This window comes from Ursus arctos, unplaced genomic scaffold (genome assembly GCF_023065955.2).
Source record: "Ursus arctos isolate Adak ecotype North America unplaced genomic scaffold, UrsArc2.0 scaffold_31, whole genome shotgun sequence".
Classification (NCBI taxonomy): Eukaryota; Metazoa; Chordata; class Mammalia; order Carnivora; family Ursidae; genus Ursus; species Ursus arctos.
In genome coordinates this window covers 24,595,508-24,615,692 of record NW_026622997.1, presented here as the reverse complement: position 1 = coordinate 24,615,692, position 20,185 = coordinate 24,595,508, and positions in this window count along the sequence as shown.

The following is a 20,185-nucleotide window of genomic DNA, read 5'->3' as shown; positions in this document are numbered from 1 at the left end:
ATGGATGGGCTAGGCTTCCGAATGATAGTACAGACTATACACCTGACCAAAGAACTCCCTCCTGTTGACCTGACAGATAGATGGCCGAAGAAGAATCACGGCAACACCCTTTGCATTTTGGTTGACACGGTGACACAAACCCAGCTAATATCGGACTGTGTGACCTCACCCCAGGATGGGAGCCAGAGGTTTCACTTGAGATCTCTGCACTGATCAGAACTGGAAAGCGTTTCACTCGCTTTCTCTTTTGGCAAAACAAAAGGTAGCAGGGACCCAAGGAGGCGAGAAGGTAGAACCACAAAGTGTCCAGACTCCGTTACCCTAAACTATTTGATGAATAAATATTCCTTGTTCCAGTTTCAACAGAGGGTAAACAACGGCTAAAAATATCTGATCTCCATCGAGCTGTTAATCTCCTCTTCTTCTCCTATATCAGAGGGAGAATATTCATGGCTTCCTCACCAAAGGGTATCCCTTCAGTACAACCTCAAGCAAACCCTGTTTCCTTCTTCTTCTTCTACCTTTATATCCTTTTTCTGTCACTCCTCAGTCTGTCCACTGCAACCCATTAACCTTGACAGAGTGGAGCATCCCAGCACATTCCTTCCTCCCAGTATGCCTCAATGGGAAAGCCAAAATCTACTCATTTTGGGCATCATACTGACACTTGCTGGTTGAATATCTCAGGCCAATTCTTCATCACCTCTCTAGGCCTCCGCTTCTGCCATCTGTAAAATGGAATCTATCTCTGCAGCCCTAGTACCACCAAAATCCTCCCAAGTCATGAGCCCACAAGGTGTCCCGTCACGCACAAACACAAAGAATCATGGGAAACCAGACCCCAATCTTACCATATGGGTAAAAGAGCTGTGTCCGTAGGGGTGGGGGCCACCTAAGGAAAAAAAAATTAAGACAACTGAATATAGGAGGGGGAAAAAAGCAAAGAAAAGAAACACTTCATCTTATCCCCAAGTGGAATTCAAAAGTGTGAGGGCCCACAGCACAATGAACAATAGCTGGCAAGGAGCCCAGGGGTACACCTGAAATCTTCCCTTTCCACCAGCACTGAGTATTTTTGTATCTGATATAACCAGAAAGGGACAATTAGGCAGATGGAGTGGTTTTTTTACATACTAAAAAAAAAAAAAAAATGAGAATATAGCACTGACTTTACAAAAAAGGTTTAACGAGTTTTATTTCACTACTGATTCTAAGTAATTTTAAGTGTTTTTAAATGTTAAGAGAGTTTATTAGGTGCTACAAAGCATAGGCAATCAATAAATAATATGTCAATTGAATTGAACTCCTTCTTTTTAGGAAAGATCAAGCTGGAGCCAAAATGCTCCACTCTGCTCCCTCCTCCTCATTTAGTGAATGTCCCATGTGTCAATAACACACATTTAGAAGCTCCAAACAGAGGAGGCCATAATTATGACCACATATATTGAAGAATTTAATCAGTTAATGTCCTAGGATCTACCCAAACACTGACAGCACACAATCAATATAAGAAGGTACTTTGTAAATTGGATTTTTTTTTTTTTTTCTCTTGAATTTGAGATCTAGAAGGCTGCGTGGCTTGACTTCCCTGGAAAATTTCCAGATTTGCACTTCAGTTTCAACTTTGTAGATGGGGCTTTGTTTCTTAAAGACAATAGTGAATGGTTTTGCTACTGGCTATTAAATTTGTTTTTAAGAACAGTTTAGGTATTCTTTGCAAGAGGCTTCTGTTATTCCCATCATGTTATTTTATTTTTGATTTTTTGTCTTTCTTCTCCATTTTAAGTCCCCTCTCTTGGTGGCACGCCTAAGTGCTCAAGTAATATACATACAAATGCTTCAACCGACAGATGGGTAAGCACCATCTCACGGTGCCCATACTTCTTAGCAAAAAAAGTACCCACAACAGAGTGCAGTCATTCCATCCCCTCAAGTGCTATAATGATTCCTGCAGGGGGTAGTTTGCAACTAAAATTGCAGCACAATGGATATATAAATTAAGGCTACCAATAATGCTTGACAATACAATGAACTAAGTTTTCTAATATTCCCATTTCTAATACACACATTGCATAAAACCAGAAAAATTACTTTAAAACCAGTAGCAACATCAAAATTGTTAAACCATGTTTTGCAAAGTCAGTGCTCTATCCTTTTTTTTTTTTTTTTTTTTTAATAAATGGTTTCCATGAATGAAATATATATTCCAGGAGGGCAAACCTCCAAAGAGAGAATTTTTTTTTTTAATTGGAGGACTTTTTAGCTTTGTAGGTTAATCTCCATAGGCACAGGATACCTGGAAGCTCGTTAATGACCCACATTGAAGACATCTTTTCTAAAGTGCTAAATCCCAACTGGGTATCTTGTCATTAAGTTTTAATACACGATTATCCCCATTTTATGGCTGAGGAAGTGAAGGCAAAGTGAGACAGTCTGCCCAGGGTGACACTGCTAGTAAGTGGTAGAAACAGAATTTGAATCTGAGAACTCCAGCTCCAAAGATTTTAGCTACTATTCAGTATCATCCTGGTGGCAGTACTCAAGTCCCTTACTTGTCCTAGAAAATATCTTATTGTAAGGCCAGACTAATGGGTCAAACCTGAAAGATTTAGATACAGGAATGACTAGATGGCCTGAACCTGCAGATTCCTTTGCTTATGAGACATTCTTCCTGCAAAAAGCCCAGAAACAGGGTTGTAACGAGGGTCCCCTGTGAATTATGGGGATGGGGGAGAGTCCATGACTGTCTATCCACCGGTTCACCTGCTTTCAGTTATCTGGAGAGACTCTGCCTCCTGAACTGTACATATACCAAGGAATGTCAAGGCCATCAATATTTATATCACATGAACCTGGAGGTCAGTTCAAAAGGGTACCAGTTATTTATGGGAATGTTTTAGTCACCTCAGGCAGAGAGGAGAAAACGAAGAGCTTGGAAGTGTTCCCATGTTACCTTCATCTTTAATAGAAGAAGTCTACTGCCAACCACAAAGACATTCCAAAGTCAAGGGTAAAATGAGCATTTTCAACATAAAAATATCACTTGTGACAGTCACTTTTCATGAATGTAATGCCACCAACAAATCAAAAGATCTCATCACATTATATAAGTAAACTCTCAGAAATAAGCAACTCCAGAGCGAGGATATACCTTAATTTGAGGGTGATTTTTGTTCTAAATGAGGTATCTGCTATTTGTAAAGAACTTGAAAATAAACGAAGCACAGAAGCCTGCATCTGGAGTCACTGGTGATGAAACAAACCATTTGAACATTACCAGATGCCCCATTCTACTTCTGTATTTGCTTAAAAAAAAAAATCCGGTGGATAAAGCCCTGTCCAAGGGCAGCTAAACCCTTTTGCCCTAAATACACATATCACACACATATCTCCCTCCCTCCCTCTCTCTCTCTTTCACACACACACACACACACACACACACACACACACACACAGAGTTGGGAAAAACTCTATCTCCCCAACCCCCCATTTCATCACTTCAAAACTGGAATGAAGTACATATAAATAAAAATGAAAGATTCAAAGAAACGGGCTAATTTTGGGTCAGCTCCAGAAAAGATATGCTGCTAAATTTGTCATTACACTTCTAACATTCAACAATAAGAACTCACAAAAATAATCTGACTCCTGTAATTAGGCCACTGCGTTCCTCTGATGTCCCAACAAACTAAGAATGTCAAGAAATCAGAGCACAGGGCGAAGATATACAAAACTTAAGCATACCTACATCATTTGACCAGTATTGATACACTCACCTTTTTAATGGAAATCTGGAAAGAGTAAGATGGGAACATTCAGTGGACTCTACCGCGTGCGCTCAACGAGTATTTCCAGAGAGTGTCAGAAATTGTATTCTCCCATTTGAAATCTTCTGAGTTTTATCTTTCTGTTTTGACTAGAGGTCTCTTGATGAAGGGCCTGCGGTGTTATAAACTATCCCATTATTCACTCTCCTCCACTATCCCCAATGGAGCAGGAAGGAGGTAAATCTTGGGAGTCTTGCGCTTCCATCCCTTAATCATACACACGAATACCCCTCCAAGCAATAAATCTGTCTTTCACTGTGGCACCATGACTCACACCTAACACACAGCGGAAAACACAGGTAACTCGGAAGTGCCTTGCCCAAAGAACGGTTCCTTGATACATTAAAAATAAGAATACTTAGGCAAACTGTGGCGTTGTTTCTTCTCAAGTAAGACATCACACCAGCAAGTATATCATTCTAATTAATAGTCCTCATCCGTGTTAAAGGCAAATTTTATAGAGCAAAGCTTTCCAAACAGAGCATTTCAGGACTCAGTACCCTTTCTAAGCTCTATTAAAAGCAAACGTCTATATCATGTTAACCCACTTGGGTATGACTTCAATTAGCAGAATTGGTCCTGTTGTTAGCATGACTTCCCTCTCCTAAATTTGTCAAGGCAGAAACAATGACCAATCCTAAGTTGTAAGATGCTACCTAATTTTATAAAAGAACTCTTAATTTTACATAGAAGTGGTTGAGAATCAAAATATACTATCAATTCTAAGGAAAAATACTCAGAGTTAACCCATTTTCCAAAATGACGTGCCCGTTTACTCACTACACCTTGAACAGAAAGAAGACACATTTTCAATAGTCCGAGGCTTCTTTTATTTTGTCTCCCCAAAAAAAGCAACTTCTTTTCAGGTTTATGTGAATTTTCTAAGTTTGGGTGGGTCTTCCTATTCAGTACACCAGCGCATTGCTTTTATTTATTTGTCTTGTTGGGGAGAGGCAGTAACAGAAGTGCATAGTCAATACTTTTAAGCACATTAAAATCTCTCTAGCTGGGGAATAAGAACAATGCCTCCCTCTTGCCAAGCAAAACCCAGCAGCCAACAGAACAAGGCCAAATGATAGAAAACACCTCCTGCTGATTTTAACTAAACTTTTTTGTTGAGTTTGCACCCTTATTATCAGCTGCCCTTCACAACGGCCAGCGTGTTACATCAAATTTCCTATCAGCTCAGTTATCAGTATGATAACACTACAATGGTCTCCCAGCTCCTAGATTTGAGATGGATGAGTAGATGCTAATGAGGGCTCTGTTTGCAAGATATTTTTTTTTTTGGGTATTGGACTCTCTGACCTTAATTTTATTTCATTCAAAAATTCAAACGAAAGCTCACATTGGGCATGTAGAAATGCACTTTGCCACTCTCTCGGCAAGAACCAGACAAGGCTGACAGACAGCTTTTCTTTTCACTGCTTTTCAGCAAAATGGCCGCCTCAAGGATTAGCTCTGAAATGGCTGAGAACAGGAATTTTTCTTAGGACAAAGAATGACACATATTTTTTTTTTTTTTTACAGCAGTAAATTTATACAGGATAAAAGAATTTTTTAAATAAAAACACTGTGGTACACTTAAAAAAAAAAAGAGTCCTATAGTTGAAAATAGATTTTATTTCTTAAAGGATGAACTCAGTGCTACCACACTTTTAAGGTTGTTTTCTTTTTTATTGATTTTAAAGAGCTTTCTAACAAGATTATATGCTCTACATGGTAGGGCCAAAAGCTCTTTGACTGAATTTAAATGAATTGTGGTCAGCTCAACTTTCAACAAAGGACTCTCTTATCCACACTCCATTAACATTATATTAAAACGAAAGTATCTCCTTTGACTTTTTGGTTGTGCTGCCGGAAAACACTAATAATAATGCCTTTGCCTGAATGTATATGCATACAAAAATATACTTTCTCCAGTAAGCCTGTGTTAACGTATCTGGCATCCATAGAAAGGAACATGGACACAATATGTTCCTGAACAAAAGAATACATCTTGATGACCGTGCCACCCCAAAACAGGAGTTCCTGGGATTATTTCAACCTGACTCGTGGCATGAATTATTTTTTGAATGACACATTTTTTTTTTAATTACAGTTGTGTTATGTTTTACCTCCAGCTTTAAAACCATGCAAATGGAAGAAAACCAATCTTAGTAAACATTCCCCTGACTATATCATCAGGTTTAGGAGAATGTTATTTCTAGACCTAAAGAACAATGCAGTATAAACCACAGATGCTGCTGCCTGTCAGATATGAAGTGTCCAAAGATTAACCTACAGCAAACTATCCCTGCACTGCATTCCAGGGTCCCTTAAATCCGAACGCAAGGAAGACGCCTTTTGGCTAAAAATGTAGATGTCAGGCAGCTGCACGTCAGACTTTAAAAATGATCTTTGGAAAATCTCACAGGCTTATGCTATCCTAAAACAGCAAATACTTTTTTTTTTTAATGTAATACCAGTAAACCACATTCAAGGTCAGAAAAAGTCTACTTGGCCACCTGAATAACTCTGCCATATTTAGTATCCAAAATTAAAAGGCAGAGATTTTAAAGTAGTAGTTAAAGGCTAGATTTCGATATGAAAACTTAAAATTGGGGCAGGACATAAGCCAAAATAAGGACAACTCATTTAATGGCATTTAGTCGGCTCATTTGTTAAATATACACGTATTCCTACACAGTCCACAAAGTAGTACTCAATTTAACCAAGAATGGCTAATGTCTTAATCAGACATATACTGAATGATGACGTAGGTTTTAAACAGTCTCAAAATTGCCAGGCCTGCCTCAAGTAAGCAACAGACACCTAAAAATTGTTAAAATTGTAAAATATATGAAGAGACATGTAGAGCGAGGTGCGCACTCAGCAAAACGTCACTAAATTAGATCCTTAAATGGGTCTTACCCTTAAAATGCACCCCCGTCAGACACGTATTCACCCACCACACAGAACGCAACCAGTGGCACGCTCTGAGTCCACAGCCAAGATGACAGCCCAGCACTTTGTGGGTTTTGTAAATAGTGGTTTGAGATTTAGGTTTTGTTTCTCTATATAAATAAAATATCCATGGAAATATTCTCCTGACACTAGAGCAGCACAGAAAAGATTCATTGACCAAGTGGTTTACCAATGTCTCTTGATCAACACTGAAGACCAGCTAGGTCAGAAGTCCCCTCTAACCGCCACTTGATTATGGATAGCCAGATATAAAGCTGGTTTTGTTGCTTTGCGGAGAAATGTCCCCCCCACCAAGTTCAGCACTCAATAATGAACCATAGATACTCAATTTCAATGAGGCACCAACAATCTTCCAAGGAATAAAATCATCTTTCTCACGTCAACATTGTTAAAGGGGAGGTTGGGGGAACAGGGTTAAGAAGGAAAGTAGACTCAAAGGATGGGTGTTAAGAAGGAACAGAGGAGGGAGTCAAGTTTTCCATTACCCTGAGGATATCACTTAGGCTCAATTAAGTTCAGACTGCAAAACAAGTGCGAATCTAAGAGGCTTGTACTCCAGCTACCAGTATGAATAGAGTTTACCAGCTGAAGGGAAACTTGGCTGAAAGTTATCATGGTTTACTGATGAGTACTTTTGTATCAATTACCAAAAAAAAAAAAAAAAAAATTTTTTTTTTTTTAAGCCCACCACTGATGCTGTGAATGGCTCAAAAATTATACAAGCATAAATATGTCTCTCTATCTCTGTCTGGTTGGAAAACAAGCAGCTTTTGGAGCTGAAAAGTTCAAAGAGGGAACTTGTTATCCCAGAGCCCTAAATCTATAAATCTTACAGCTGACATTTCCCAACCTAGGGCAATAACAGATTAGAAGATCAGGAGGGGCATTTCTATTCTTAAGGACAGAACCAGCAGCTGCTGTCCCCATTTGGAATACTTGGCTCATGCAAGCTTGTTTACGCATTTGGTGTATTCATATAATTTGCCAATTTGCTAGGCTTGACACCAATAAGATGGTGTCATTTGCTGTTGTCCATTTGTTGACTCACATGAACTCCAGGCCTGATGCCACATAAAAAGAACGTGGCCAGCTAGCTGGGCGAGGTCTTGATAAAAGAACAAACTAAGTCTTGATTTCTCATTGGGGGATGGTGGGGAGGGGGCGGTGATCAAGAAGAACCATTTCTGAATTATTCTAAGAACGTTTTATTTATCCTTTCCTCTTATCAAAGCTAGATTGATTCCCAGAATGTTTCAGTAAATAGTCACAACCATGACTCAAAAGTCAGGCACTTTAGGTAAAACAGCTTTACGTATTTAGCCCCAAAGGAGCACCAGCTAAACAAACAATTAACCTGAGAACACAAACACATGGCCAGTCTCATTCATCCTACCCGTCATTGGGCCAAGCTTTTCTTGCTAGTGAGAAGCGTAACTTCAGGGGATTGCTTTCCCCCCCCTTCCCTCACTCTGAGACAGCAACAAATCCTACATATACCCATCAATTTGTGATCTTTAGAAAGAGATCAATGGTGGTCTTTTCCAGCTGTAATATTTAATGAAAATCTCTAAAGTTGAGGAACAGAAAACTACATTTAAAAAACATTCTTACTACATTGAGTATATTTAAATATGGCCAGAACCGCACACTTGGCTCACTCAGCCGATACAGACAAGATTTCAGGAGCTACTCTAGAACTCTCTTCTAGGCTGCATGTCAGAATACCCAAATCCCCACCCATTGCTTAGCGTCCTAGGTATCAAATCCCCGGGATAAAATACCTATTAACTCCTTAGCATCAATTTGCTTCATACAGGGATATAGTGACCAAGACCCAAAGGCCAGAAACAGTTAAACAGGTCAACCACAGTCCGAGTAGGGAATGGAGCAAAAGTTTTATGTTAGGAGAGAAGCTTCTAGCTAGTGTGGACTGGGCCACCAAAGGCAGGAGGAGGATTGAGGAAGTAAGATGGAAGTCCAGGAATGCCCACCAGAACACAGAGAATTTTAGTCCATATTGAAGTAAACAATGGTGAGACTTGGCTTCCTCCAGCAGATAGGGTTCTCAAGATTTATTTCCCCATAATCTGCACCATCCATCAGGTAAAACCAACATGTATTCACTGGAGAAAGAGGGAACAAAATCTTGCTTGTCTTGCTTGGAATTCTGCCCATCTCTCCCCATGCCCTGCCTAACTGCCAACCCCTTGCCTATAACCACTGAAACCTCCCCTTCTTCCTATTTGCTCTGTTTTCTCACTCTTTTCTCTCACCCTTCCATAAAACTCCAGGAATAAGAATTAAAATCCTCTACCCAACTAAAGGCAGGGACCATCTTTTTGAAATTCCATCCCCCAAAACTGTTTACATTGAGGAAAAGTGTCACTCTGCTTACTCAGAGAGCACAGAGACTTTTCAGCCAAAAACAAAAAAGTCCTCATCTATTGATTTTGAGTCTAGGCTTTATCCCCTAGAACCAGTGGTTTCTCACAGTTGTTATTCTGGCAAAGTAGCTTCTCTATTTAGGTTGCAGACCAACATTTCAAAGCCTACCAAAACATTACAACATTAGCTTTGTGAATGGGAGGACATCCAATCAGAACCTCAAGATTAGGTTGAGCATACGGTCAACCTACTGCGTGTCCAAGTAGCATTTAACATTTTGATGATAAAATTACAAGAGCCTGGGCCATAGATCAGCAGACTTTCATGCCCAATTTGAAATGAGAGTCCTGTCCTGAAGTTTATGCATTTGTGTTCGGTACCCAGTTCTCACACGAAGCAATTTCGCTCTAGCAGAGAGCCCTCATTTCCCCCAGAGAATGGGACAGAGGCTCTGATGAGGCTCAGCTCTGGCACAGTTAGAGCAGAAATGCCCAACACCTTTTATAATTCAATAGACTATCTCTTTTTTATGCCTCTAAAGCTGCAAAGGAAGCAGGAACGGGGTGAAGTAAGAGTTCCAAGGGGTGGGAGGGCGGCACAGAGCAGAAGGCAACCAGGGATGGGGATCTGCTGTGCGGCTAGAGACCCTTAGAAACTGGGGTGGAAGCAGGAGAACATGGCGGTGTTCACCCACAAATTTAAATGTAGGAGGGAAACGGGCAAGTCACAAAGCCAGCATCTAATTAGGTGAAAAACCCATCCATCATGGCTAAATAGGCCATAAACCGTTAATTTTTACGTTTTTTTCTACTTTTTCTCTCATTCTTCCTTTTCACCTGAAAATGACAGTACCAGTCTACTTTGTTCACAGCTCCACATTAGCTTATTCAACGTCAACCCACTGAAGAAAAATTGGAGATCATTTACTCATCAAACCTTGACCAAGTTGAAGAATAAATTTTGACCTGATTCGGGGATTATCACACTTCCCTGGGAGTTACGTCCCGCCTGACGCATCTCCTGGAACATCACCAACTCGGTGGCTAATAGGACTCTACCTTTGATCAGGTAAAGGTCTAAGACTTTATTACCTTTCAAGTTTAAGACAGCAACATTTTTACAAATTCAGTAAAAACACACACAAGATACAGGTGCTCTTATGTCATTTCTCAGGGAGAAAAGGAGGAAGATTTCTACAGGGGAGGCTGGAGACCACCAGTAAGTGACTAGGCACAGTGGGGCTGGAGACCCCACTCCCACGGGCGAAGCAACACGAGCTTGGCCATGAACTCGCAGCAAGATTTCTGTCATGTCCTCTTCACCTGTCTAGAAGATACCGTATTATCATTGTCCTTCACAGCACGAGAAAAAAACAAATTGTAAAGAAAAATGCTTTTATAGCCCAACACAATGGGAGACCCACTTGAGATTTTCCAGCCACTCAAGTTTAAAAAGGAATTGAAGATGGACCCTTCCCTTCTCTACTGAAAAATACAACAAGCATCACACTCTTGGGAATAGTACTTCCTAAGTTCTAAAGAAAAAATGCCTTTGTCTTTGAGCTCTGCTTCCTTCCATTAGGGGACTTCTGGACACTTCTGAAGCTACCCCATCTCCTGTGCTTACCCTATTCTTATACTCGGCCTTGCACCAGCCATGACTCACACAGAGCAGTAAAGTCAACACCGCTTGTTTAAAAAAGAGAAAGTTCTCTGTACACCCATATTTGTAGCAGTATTATTCACAATAACCCAAAGTTGGAACAACCCAAATTTCCATCAACAGACAAATGGATAAATAAAATCTGGTAATATCCATGAAATGAAATAGTGTTCGGCCCTCAAAAGGAGGTTTCCTTCCTTTGGAGGGCTGGTTAATATTCAAGCTACAACACACAGAAACCTTAAGGACATTATGCTAAGTGAAACAGGTCAGTCACAAAAAGGCAACACTGTAGGATTCCACTCACAGGAGTTATCTCAAGCAAATTCTTCGCAACAGAAGTAGAACGGTGGCTGCCAGGAGTTGCGGGGAGGGCCGTGGAGGGTGGGGACGGGGAGTTATTATTTAAATGGGTATCGAGCTGCAGTTTTGCAAGATGAAGAGGTTCTGGAGACTGGTTGCTCAACAGTGTGAATTAACACTCATTTGATTCTCTAAAGTAGTAGCTGCTAGTATCAACCCTGCTTTAGAGACAAGGAAATCGAGGCACAGAGTTAGGAAATAACTTGTCCAAGACCATGATTACACACTGATGGTATGGATAGTACTGAATTCATAGGTCACCCCCTTTCTCTCTCACACACACACCCTTTTCTCTTTCAAAAGAATCTTCCTCCAGCTTCTGTAGGCTGGCTTTCCCCCACACCATTCCCACTAAGCTGCTCTCCTCAGAGTCCCCAGTGACATCCACATACTGCTGTTCTGTGAACTTCTCTTCCTGGGATTCTCTCAACTTCTCAACGGGGATACACGTGACCCACCCTTTCCTTCTGGAGATTATCTCCTCCTCGGTTTTCTGGACGTGGGTTTTCTCCTGGTCATCCTCCTACTTGTCTGACCACTCCTTCCTTATCACATTCCAGAGAAGTAGATGTTCCTCCCCAATTTCCACCAAAACAATGGCTAGTGGATAACTAAATGAACGGTTAAGTAAGATTAACTGTAGCTAAATTAACACATCCACAGGGTTCTTTCCAGGCTTGTAAGAGGTTCCAGAGTCTTCCAGATGCCCACCCTCCCAAGTTGTCACTTAGAGATAGGATTCGATTTCACTTAACTTTACACCTCAAAATGCCTAGTGCAGTATTTGGCACATAATAAACCTTAAGATTTCATTTAATCTTAATATAGCTAAATTCTCACATTCAAAACCACTTTCCCAAGTATATGCTGCCAAGTTCCCAAACTATTCAACGGTCCCCTTCCTTCCAGTGCCACTTAGGGGTCCTACAGACGCTCCATTTAACAGCTCAAGCTGGAGGAAAACATCTCTGTTCTACTTCCTGTGTCGTTCTCAAAGCCCTGCCAGGTCCCCTGGTCGAGAGGCACCCAGGTTATTTTGTTTATAGGCATTTCTGCAAGATGCTGTCCCCCTCGCTGTCTTATCTCAACTGCTCTTCCTGCCCTCAGAGGGTCTCACCAGAAATAAAAGCACCGAATGAGATTATAACATTCAAATAATTGCCCTGCATTTTCTAATTAATTGAGTTAAATACTTGAGACCCTAATGAGAAAATCCAAGGAAGTTCCAAAGGTGTGTACCTGTTCAAGTCAGCTAAATTTTGGTGAAGAGTAAATGAGGTCAGCAATAGATTAAATCCGTCTTAATATGTCCCAATGACCAGAAAGTCACAAAATAACACAGTTTCATTCTTTGTTGCCTCCCCTTAAAGTCTTTGCTTTACCCACTGGCTTCTGTAAATGTTTTCCATTTCACCGCTTTTTTTTTTTTTTTTTTTTGGTTAGTACATTCTGAAATCTACTTCAGATCTCTGACCTCACAGATGTTCTCCTATTAGTTCTGTGCTCAGCATAATGGAATGTTAATGTTATGATTTACTCTACAAAAAATCAATGGTGTAGCCCTTGCTGGGTAAATAAGCTCCTCTGGTGGGTATGGCTTTCCAAGCAGCATTAGATTTGAAAAGTGATTGCTGCGAGGAACAAAAAATCCATCCGAGGGAATTCAGAGCTTTCTAAAATTGATGTTTTGTGTGCTATAGATATTGAGACTAATGTCCCACCTCATTCCATACACCCCAAAAAACAGGGAGGGGAGCGATCCTTAATTCGCCTAAAGCATGAACAGCACCCAAATTATGGCAAAACATTAAGATAAAAATTCAACAGTGAATGATCATCGCTGAGTTGTGGACTTCGGCTAGTGCAAGAGAAAGGCTGTTTTCTTAAGTCTAAGAAAACAAACAAAAACCTAACACGTAACAATAACCAACTGGTAGATCCATTTTGGACATTCAAAATGAAAATGATAGAATTCAAAAATCAATTTTAAAAAAATTTTTTGACAAACGAAAGGTCTTTATATATACGTGTGTGTGTGTGTGTGTGTGTGTGTGTATACATATATAACAGAGGGGTGATGGTACATGAGGTTGTTTCAAGCAACTATCAATTTTTAAGAGATTTTTTTTTCAAGGACCACATTGCTTTTCAAGATTAAGAAATGAAAAGCCTTTCCAGACTTCTGAGAGTTATAGCAAATATTTTCTTTTTTACCAGGATTGTCTTGCATTATATGTGTATTCAGAGTTTAGGCTTTTCCCTTTTTTTTTTTTTTTTTTTTTTTGTCTATTTTTTTATAGAACACTTGTGTAAAATCATCATTACCAAGCCAGAAGGCTCTTCTCTCCAGGAGACCATTGTCTCTGAAGCTCAAGTATCTCAAAGGGACAAACTCCATGGGAGAACACTGCAGCACAGGAAGGGGGTGTGGGATGGGTGGTGAGCAGGCTCAAAGGAGCCCAGGGGGAAGGAGTACTTTATCTCAGTCTTACTTTAGAATGGCTCCCCGGGTAGTAATCAAACAACCAACCAACTTTTAGTCTGTTTTATTATTGTTCTTAAATTCTCTATAGACAATGAACCCTCTTACTGCCTGTATTTGGAACTAAGCATACCTACTGGCACGCCATTCCTGAAGAACACATTTTACGGAATAGAATTATCACACCACCTCCAGGCAGTCTTCCCAACTGCCATCCTCGCCCCCAGTGCCTCTACTGGAGCACTTGTTAAAAACTGCATTATCTCTTTATTTTTCTTTCTCTTTGTTAGATGATGAGATCCTTAAGGTCATGGACTCTGAAACGACATTCCCAGGATGACCAAATGCCTTGCAGAGTGCCTCAAAAACAACTGGTTCTCAATAGAGCCAATAGTTTAAGGAAAATCCACGGAGCCTCTGTTACCGACCAGGCCCTGCGGTTATGGCAGTGAAGAGAATAGATGAAAATGCCAGCCTCCCTCGGGCTGACACTCAAGTCACATTTGAATAGATGAACACTAGAGAACATTTCTTCTTGATGGCTTAGAAATTTACTCAACAAAACAAAAGGGACACCATACACATGGCCTGCTTTTACATAATTCCCTCAAACTGTCAAAGTCCAAGCCTGACTGCAAAGAAAATGTAGAGGCCTGGAATTATCACTTGACCCATTAATTTCCCTTTATCAATCACAAAGGCATCCATCACACTACTAAGCCCACAAACTCTAACATATCCCTTGGATGCAGCCCACAATTATCCTCCAAAACTGAAAATCATGTTGGAAGGTATGTTTGAGAGGGACCAATCCCGCACAACCACCCAATAGTAACAACTACCACGTGTAGAACATAATCTTCAAACTCCTTTCATGTTCCGTGTTGTCTCTTTCGAACCCTCAAAGAGCACATGAAGTGGAGAGTTCAGAGCTCTGTCTTCTCTATAGATGCCTAAGTGGAGGCTCAAGGAGTTTATGTCACTTGACTAATTTCACACAGCTAGTAAATTGCAAAGTCAGACTGAAAACCAGAACTACAGAGTCCAACATCAATAGTTATGCTCTAACAACATGACAGCATCTAGGGGCACCTGGGTGGCTCAGTCGGCTCAGCATCCGACTCTTGATCTCGGCTCAGGTCTTGATCTCAGGGTCGTAAGTTCAAGCCCCGCACTGGGTTCCACACTGGGTATGGAGCCTACTTAAAAAAAAGAAAAAAAGAAAAAAACGTACAGCTGAAAATGGCATTGGAAATATACAGAACACCCAAACCAACGTGATTCTCTGGCCAACACTGCCTTCCTGATTTACACACACACACACACACACACACACACACACTCCCACTCCCACAATCTAGAGACCCACAGGCAAATATATCAGTTACTAGTGATGAAGGGGACTCTCTCTGCAGTAGTCAGAGATTAAAACTTCCTGACAATTTAGTCGTAAGTAGTTTCTGTAATTACCTCACTCATTTCTGGATCACTGACGGTGATCTTTCCATGTTACTAACTATATGGTCAAACACAGTAAAACCCATCTGTAATCTCCTGAAGGATCAGGAGACACACACATTCCCCATCTATCTCCATCCCTTGGTACATCTCCTGACAAGTAGCAAGAGTGATCAACAAACACCAAATGAATGAATGACATTACTACACTAGCAACTGTGAAAATGAATTTAAGAGCTTTGGTTCATTTTTCTGCTGTTTCTTTCCAGTCTCCTATTAATTAATTTTGAGCCACTTAAAGGCAGAGATGCTCTCTGTCTTCCAGTATAAATCATGTACGGAACCCCAGATGGTGTCATGCTCATGTGGCATGTGTGTTGCATCAATATTTGCTCATTGATTTGTTGCTCAAATACCACTACTGAGTCATGTTTGTCTGGCAAATCAGGCAATTTTAATAATTAGCGTCTGAGGTGGGAAAGTGCCTTTTTATTTTAAAAAATTAGGGGTGAATGTGAAGTATGGAGAGTGATACTAGTCTACTTGGAAGGATCCTGGATGCAAACAGATCCTAGCCCAAAAAAATAGAAAGAAAAAACTTCATGTAGATAAAATCTGAATGTAACACCACTGTTTTTTACGTACATGCACACCAAGGAAGCATGCCAAGTAATACAAGTACCCTCAACACCCCTGGGAGCCCGAGGAATCACTTTCTGTTTACTTGCAATGTGGAGACATCAACTATTGCTTCAGGAAAGGAACGAAGCTCATTCTCCAGGCTACGATCACAAATTTTAAAAATCGTTCTGAACCAAAGTTCATGCACTCAACATGTTAGGTCGAATGAGAGGTTTTAATAAACAAAGCATCTGATTCACTGAAGACTAACTAGCCTTCTGAAGGGGGTGGGGGGGCCGGGGTGAGCAGGAAAAGTACAGATCATCCAAGTCAATCTCCCATCCAGTAAAAGAACGCCTTTATGTACTTATCACTGAGATCTTCAGGAAATGCATTAATTAGCCCATGTTTCCATGTCATAAACATAATTTTTCTTTGATGGTAAAGAATTTTCAAGTAGTTCAAGACCATGCTTTTGAATCAGAATTTTAAATGTAGTGAACTGTGATGATGATGTCCTAGAACACAGAGCCAAATGTAAACAGACCACAGGATATGCCTGGGAAGGGACACTTCAAAAAGAAGAAGAAGAAGAAGTTGAAGAAGAAGAAAGAAAGAAATCCTTGATCTATTTTACTATCCTGTATTTCTCCTAAGAGATGTTCAAAGAGAGCACATGTTGATTAAAGAGTTGGGATTTGAGCGTTCTGGTTATCTGAGGTTTAATTTTAGCTTCATTGAGAAAAATAATTCGATATTATGAGCTCCAGCAGATTGCTGCCAAAGGCAATGATGTTGTTAATGCTTAATTGAAAACTCTTCTGAATTATTAATAGCATAATTTCTGCCTTCGGATAAATATTTATTTCAATTGAAGCTTGTCCAATGTAAAATTATACTGCCATGACAAACTAACACAGCCTTAAAAGGTACAATAGGTTTACATGATTTCATACAAGAGACATAGTACCGAAAACTAGGGTATGTATAAAGTCTTTTTTATAAACACTATCATGGCAAAATGTTCTAGGTCAATCCATCTATCTAAAGAGCCCCAGAACGCTCAGACCTACATTATATTTCATTTGTACTTCTGAATCTTTGACTATCTCCTTTTCCAAAGGAAGAGCACTTTATAGGCTCTTTTTTCCAAGAACCTCCTTCAAAAGACACAACCGAAAAGCACACAAATGGTAAGCAGTCCCCACCCCACATGGAGCATATGCTCCCATCAGCCAAAACCAAATAAGCATATACAATATCAAAGCGATACACGGGCAATGGGGCTCCAGCACAGTGAGCAAAGGAGAGGGGTCAGGGAGGCCACAGAGGCAGCAGGAATGAGCGGTGAGACCTCACAGAGTCTTGCAGGCTGCGTGCAGTGGATGCTGCGGTCTACTGTCCAAAAACCCCTCGAGGACCCAGACGCTTACTCCTCCAGGCCCTGGAGGAAAGCCTGCTTGCAGATGGTGACCAGTGAAGTAATGTCCATGAGCAGCGTGACAAAGGAAACCGCCCGCCAGAGTTTAAACCCCCTGCTTGGGTACATCCAGCAACCTGGAGACTAAGAGTGGTAGAGAGAGCTCTGAAAGGTCATCCCAGCTTCAGGGATCGCTGTAACATCGGCCGAGCCTTCTCCTGCCACCCATCAAAACTCGACCTCTCGCTCTGTGCAATGCTGCTTCCCGAGCCCCTCAGAGGTGTTATTCCCTGGAGCCCTCGTCAAACCTCCCACAAGCGCATTTCAGACTGAGTCCATACCTGGGGAACCCGACCTACAGCTTCGGGGCGGGTGGGTGCGGGTTTGTGCTCACTTTCAGGGACGTGAGAAGTCTCTTGAGGTTGAAGCAAAGGGAGCTTACTCTGACTTACGCTCTGCAGGGACCGCCCTCACTGCTCCGTAGAGAGCAGACCATCATGGGAGCCAGTAGGCCACACAGGACGTATGGGAGCAGCAGAGACAGGAAGAAGGAAGCAGAAACCGAACATAACTCCCAAAGGCAGAGCTGACAGCCTTTTAAGTGGAAACCACGAGAATGGGGCAGCTCTGATCCTCCTAAATTCATGTCTCTAGACATAGAGGACCCTTCCATGCAGTCATTCCTACGGGTCCAAATTCTCAAAATCACCACCGCCAGATTTGAACACACACTTCAACTTTTTAGAAAGGAGAATGTCAAACAGCACCCAAAGTGTAGTTTAAAAGTTAAATATCCAAGAAACAAATGATACAAACTCACAATTGGTCTCCCCACGTAATTCTTCTTCCTCTTTGGTTCAACAATCCCAATAGTGCTATCCACCCAATCATGTCAGCTAAAAAGATGTGAGTACCACCCGTCCCCAGTGACCACTCCCTACAAACACCACACCGTAACCACCAAAAAGTCCCACCAACTTTGTCTCCAGAGACGTCACCCATCTTTCTCTTCCTGGCCCACACTCAGTGTCCCTGCCTTAATTCAGGTCTTCCTCCTGGATCCCAGCTGGATTCCCTACTGCAGTTCTCCCATTTCTCAATTCCCCTCATCCTCCACACCACTGGAAGAGTCATCTACCATCATACACAGCTCAACTATAAATAGGAACCCTGGTTCAAGATCTGACCTTGGCTGTGCTCGCCAGCCTTCCCTCCCACCACACTACCACCCCCCATCTCAGAGCTTGCCAATACTAGATGACCGTAGCTACCTGCTTATTCCAGGATATTTAAAACCCTGACCACCCGTCAGACTGGGAAACATGCCCCTCTTCCTAGACTGGATCTTAAAAGAATGAGGTGGAGTTAATTCAATGAGAATGTTTTCCCAAAAGTGCCCCCTGGAATGGATTATACTCCCACAGCCCTTGCCACGCTGAACCGAAAGCATCTATTTCTGCACCCACCACAACTGGACTCCAAGCTCCTTGAGGGCCAAAACCACTTCATGCACATCTTTGAGTTCCAAAAGACAGCACAATGTCCAGTAAATGACAGGGGGAGGCTAGACTTAACTTCTATCATCACTTAATATTTCTATTTATTTATTATTTTATTTTGAGAGAGAGAGAGAAAACACGAGTAGGGGGAGGGGCAGAGGAAGAGAGAGAATCTCACGCAGGCTCCACACTGACATGGGGCTTGATCTCAAGAACCTGAGATCATGACCTGAACCAAAGTCAAGAGTCAGACACTCTACCAACTGAGCCACCCAGGTGCCCCTAATATTTATAGAAAGGAGGATGAATAATTTAAAAAAAAAAAAATACTGACAGTGGAAAAAAAAAAGTAAATTAATGTACAACAGAATGGAATTTTAAAACAACTAAAAATTCAACAAATGCCAGAAGTATTCCAGCTGCAAATATTTAGGACATCCTAGTCTCGAGGTACTGTCTCCTTCTAATGAATAATATTAAACATTATTAACTAGTCTTATGGTTCTCTTCTCCCAGAAAGGAACACAAGCAACACCCCAGCAATGAATGAAAATGAGTCTCTTGGATAGTTATTCTGGGACTTTATATACGGATGGTGGAGGCATACACAGGAAAAGTTACAGAATTATTTTTCCAGATTTTTTTTTCTCTAAAGTGTTCAGTCTACTCTTCCTCTGCCATTCCCAGAGTTAGAATACTTAAAATAGAATTGGTGGTGAACGTGGGTATAAAAAGGGAGTTCTAGTCAAAATAAAAGTATCAATCCAAAGGAAGTTCCGGTGTTAATAAGTCCTCACCACTAGTGATACGCCTTGCCACGAAATTTCTAATGATTTTAATTACATATTACTAATGCCAAAAGTACCGAGAGAGAGAAAAAGGGAGCAGGAGGGAGAGAGAGAGAGAAATAGAATAGAAATAGAAAAGGCTTTGGTCAAGTCCACGTGGGCCCGTCTAGCCATGCAGTCATGTGGTTTCCCTGGGCTCTTCCAGAAGGGCATGTCCTCACAGAGCTCCTAGGAGCTCGGGCAGGAGGAGGACGCGGGCAGAAGCTGTATGAAGCGCCAGGGCCCCGGGTTTGGTTGTGGAGTCAGCAGACACAGCAAAGATTCCACAGGGGGAAAAAAAAAACCACCAAGGGCAGAAGTGGCCCAACTTCTGGGAGACCCAGTAGTTAGAGGAAAGCCTTTTTTTAAACTCAGTGGAAAAGGCGCACATACAGCAGGCCCCAGGGTAATTACCAAAGCCACTGGGCCTGTCTGCCAAGCTGGGTCGATGTGGCCTCTTGACCAGGTTTTATTCTTGGCTCCTGGGGCCCGCTGGTCCCTCTGCTCTTCCTGCTCCTGAATAAACGAGCAGATGCTTGCCTCATGCACTACAGACTCGCCGCTCTCTGTCTTCTGCTGTGTTCTGGCAGCAACTTCAAATGGTAGAGCGTCTGTGAAATGGACCAGAGCACTCCCAAATTCTACTTCGGGGTCATTTAAGAATTTGTTTCTAC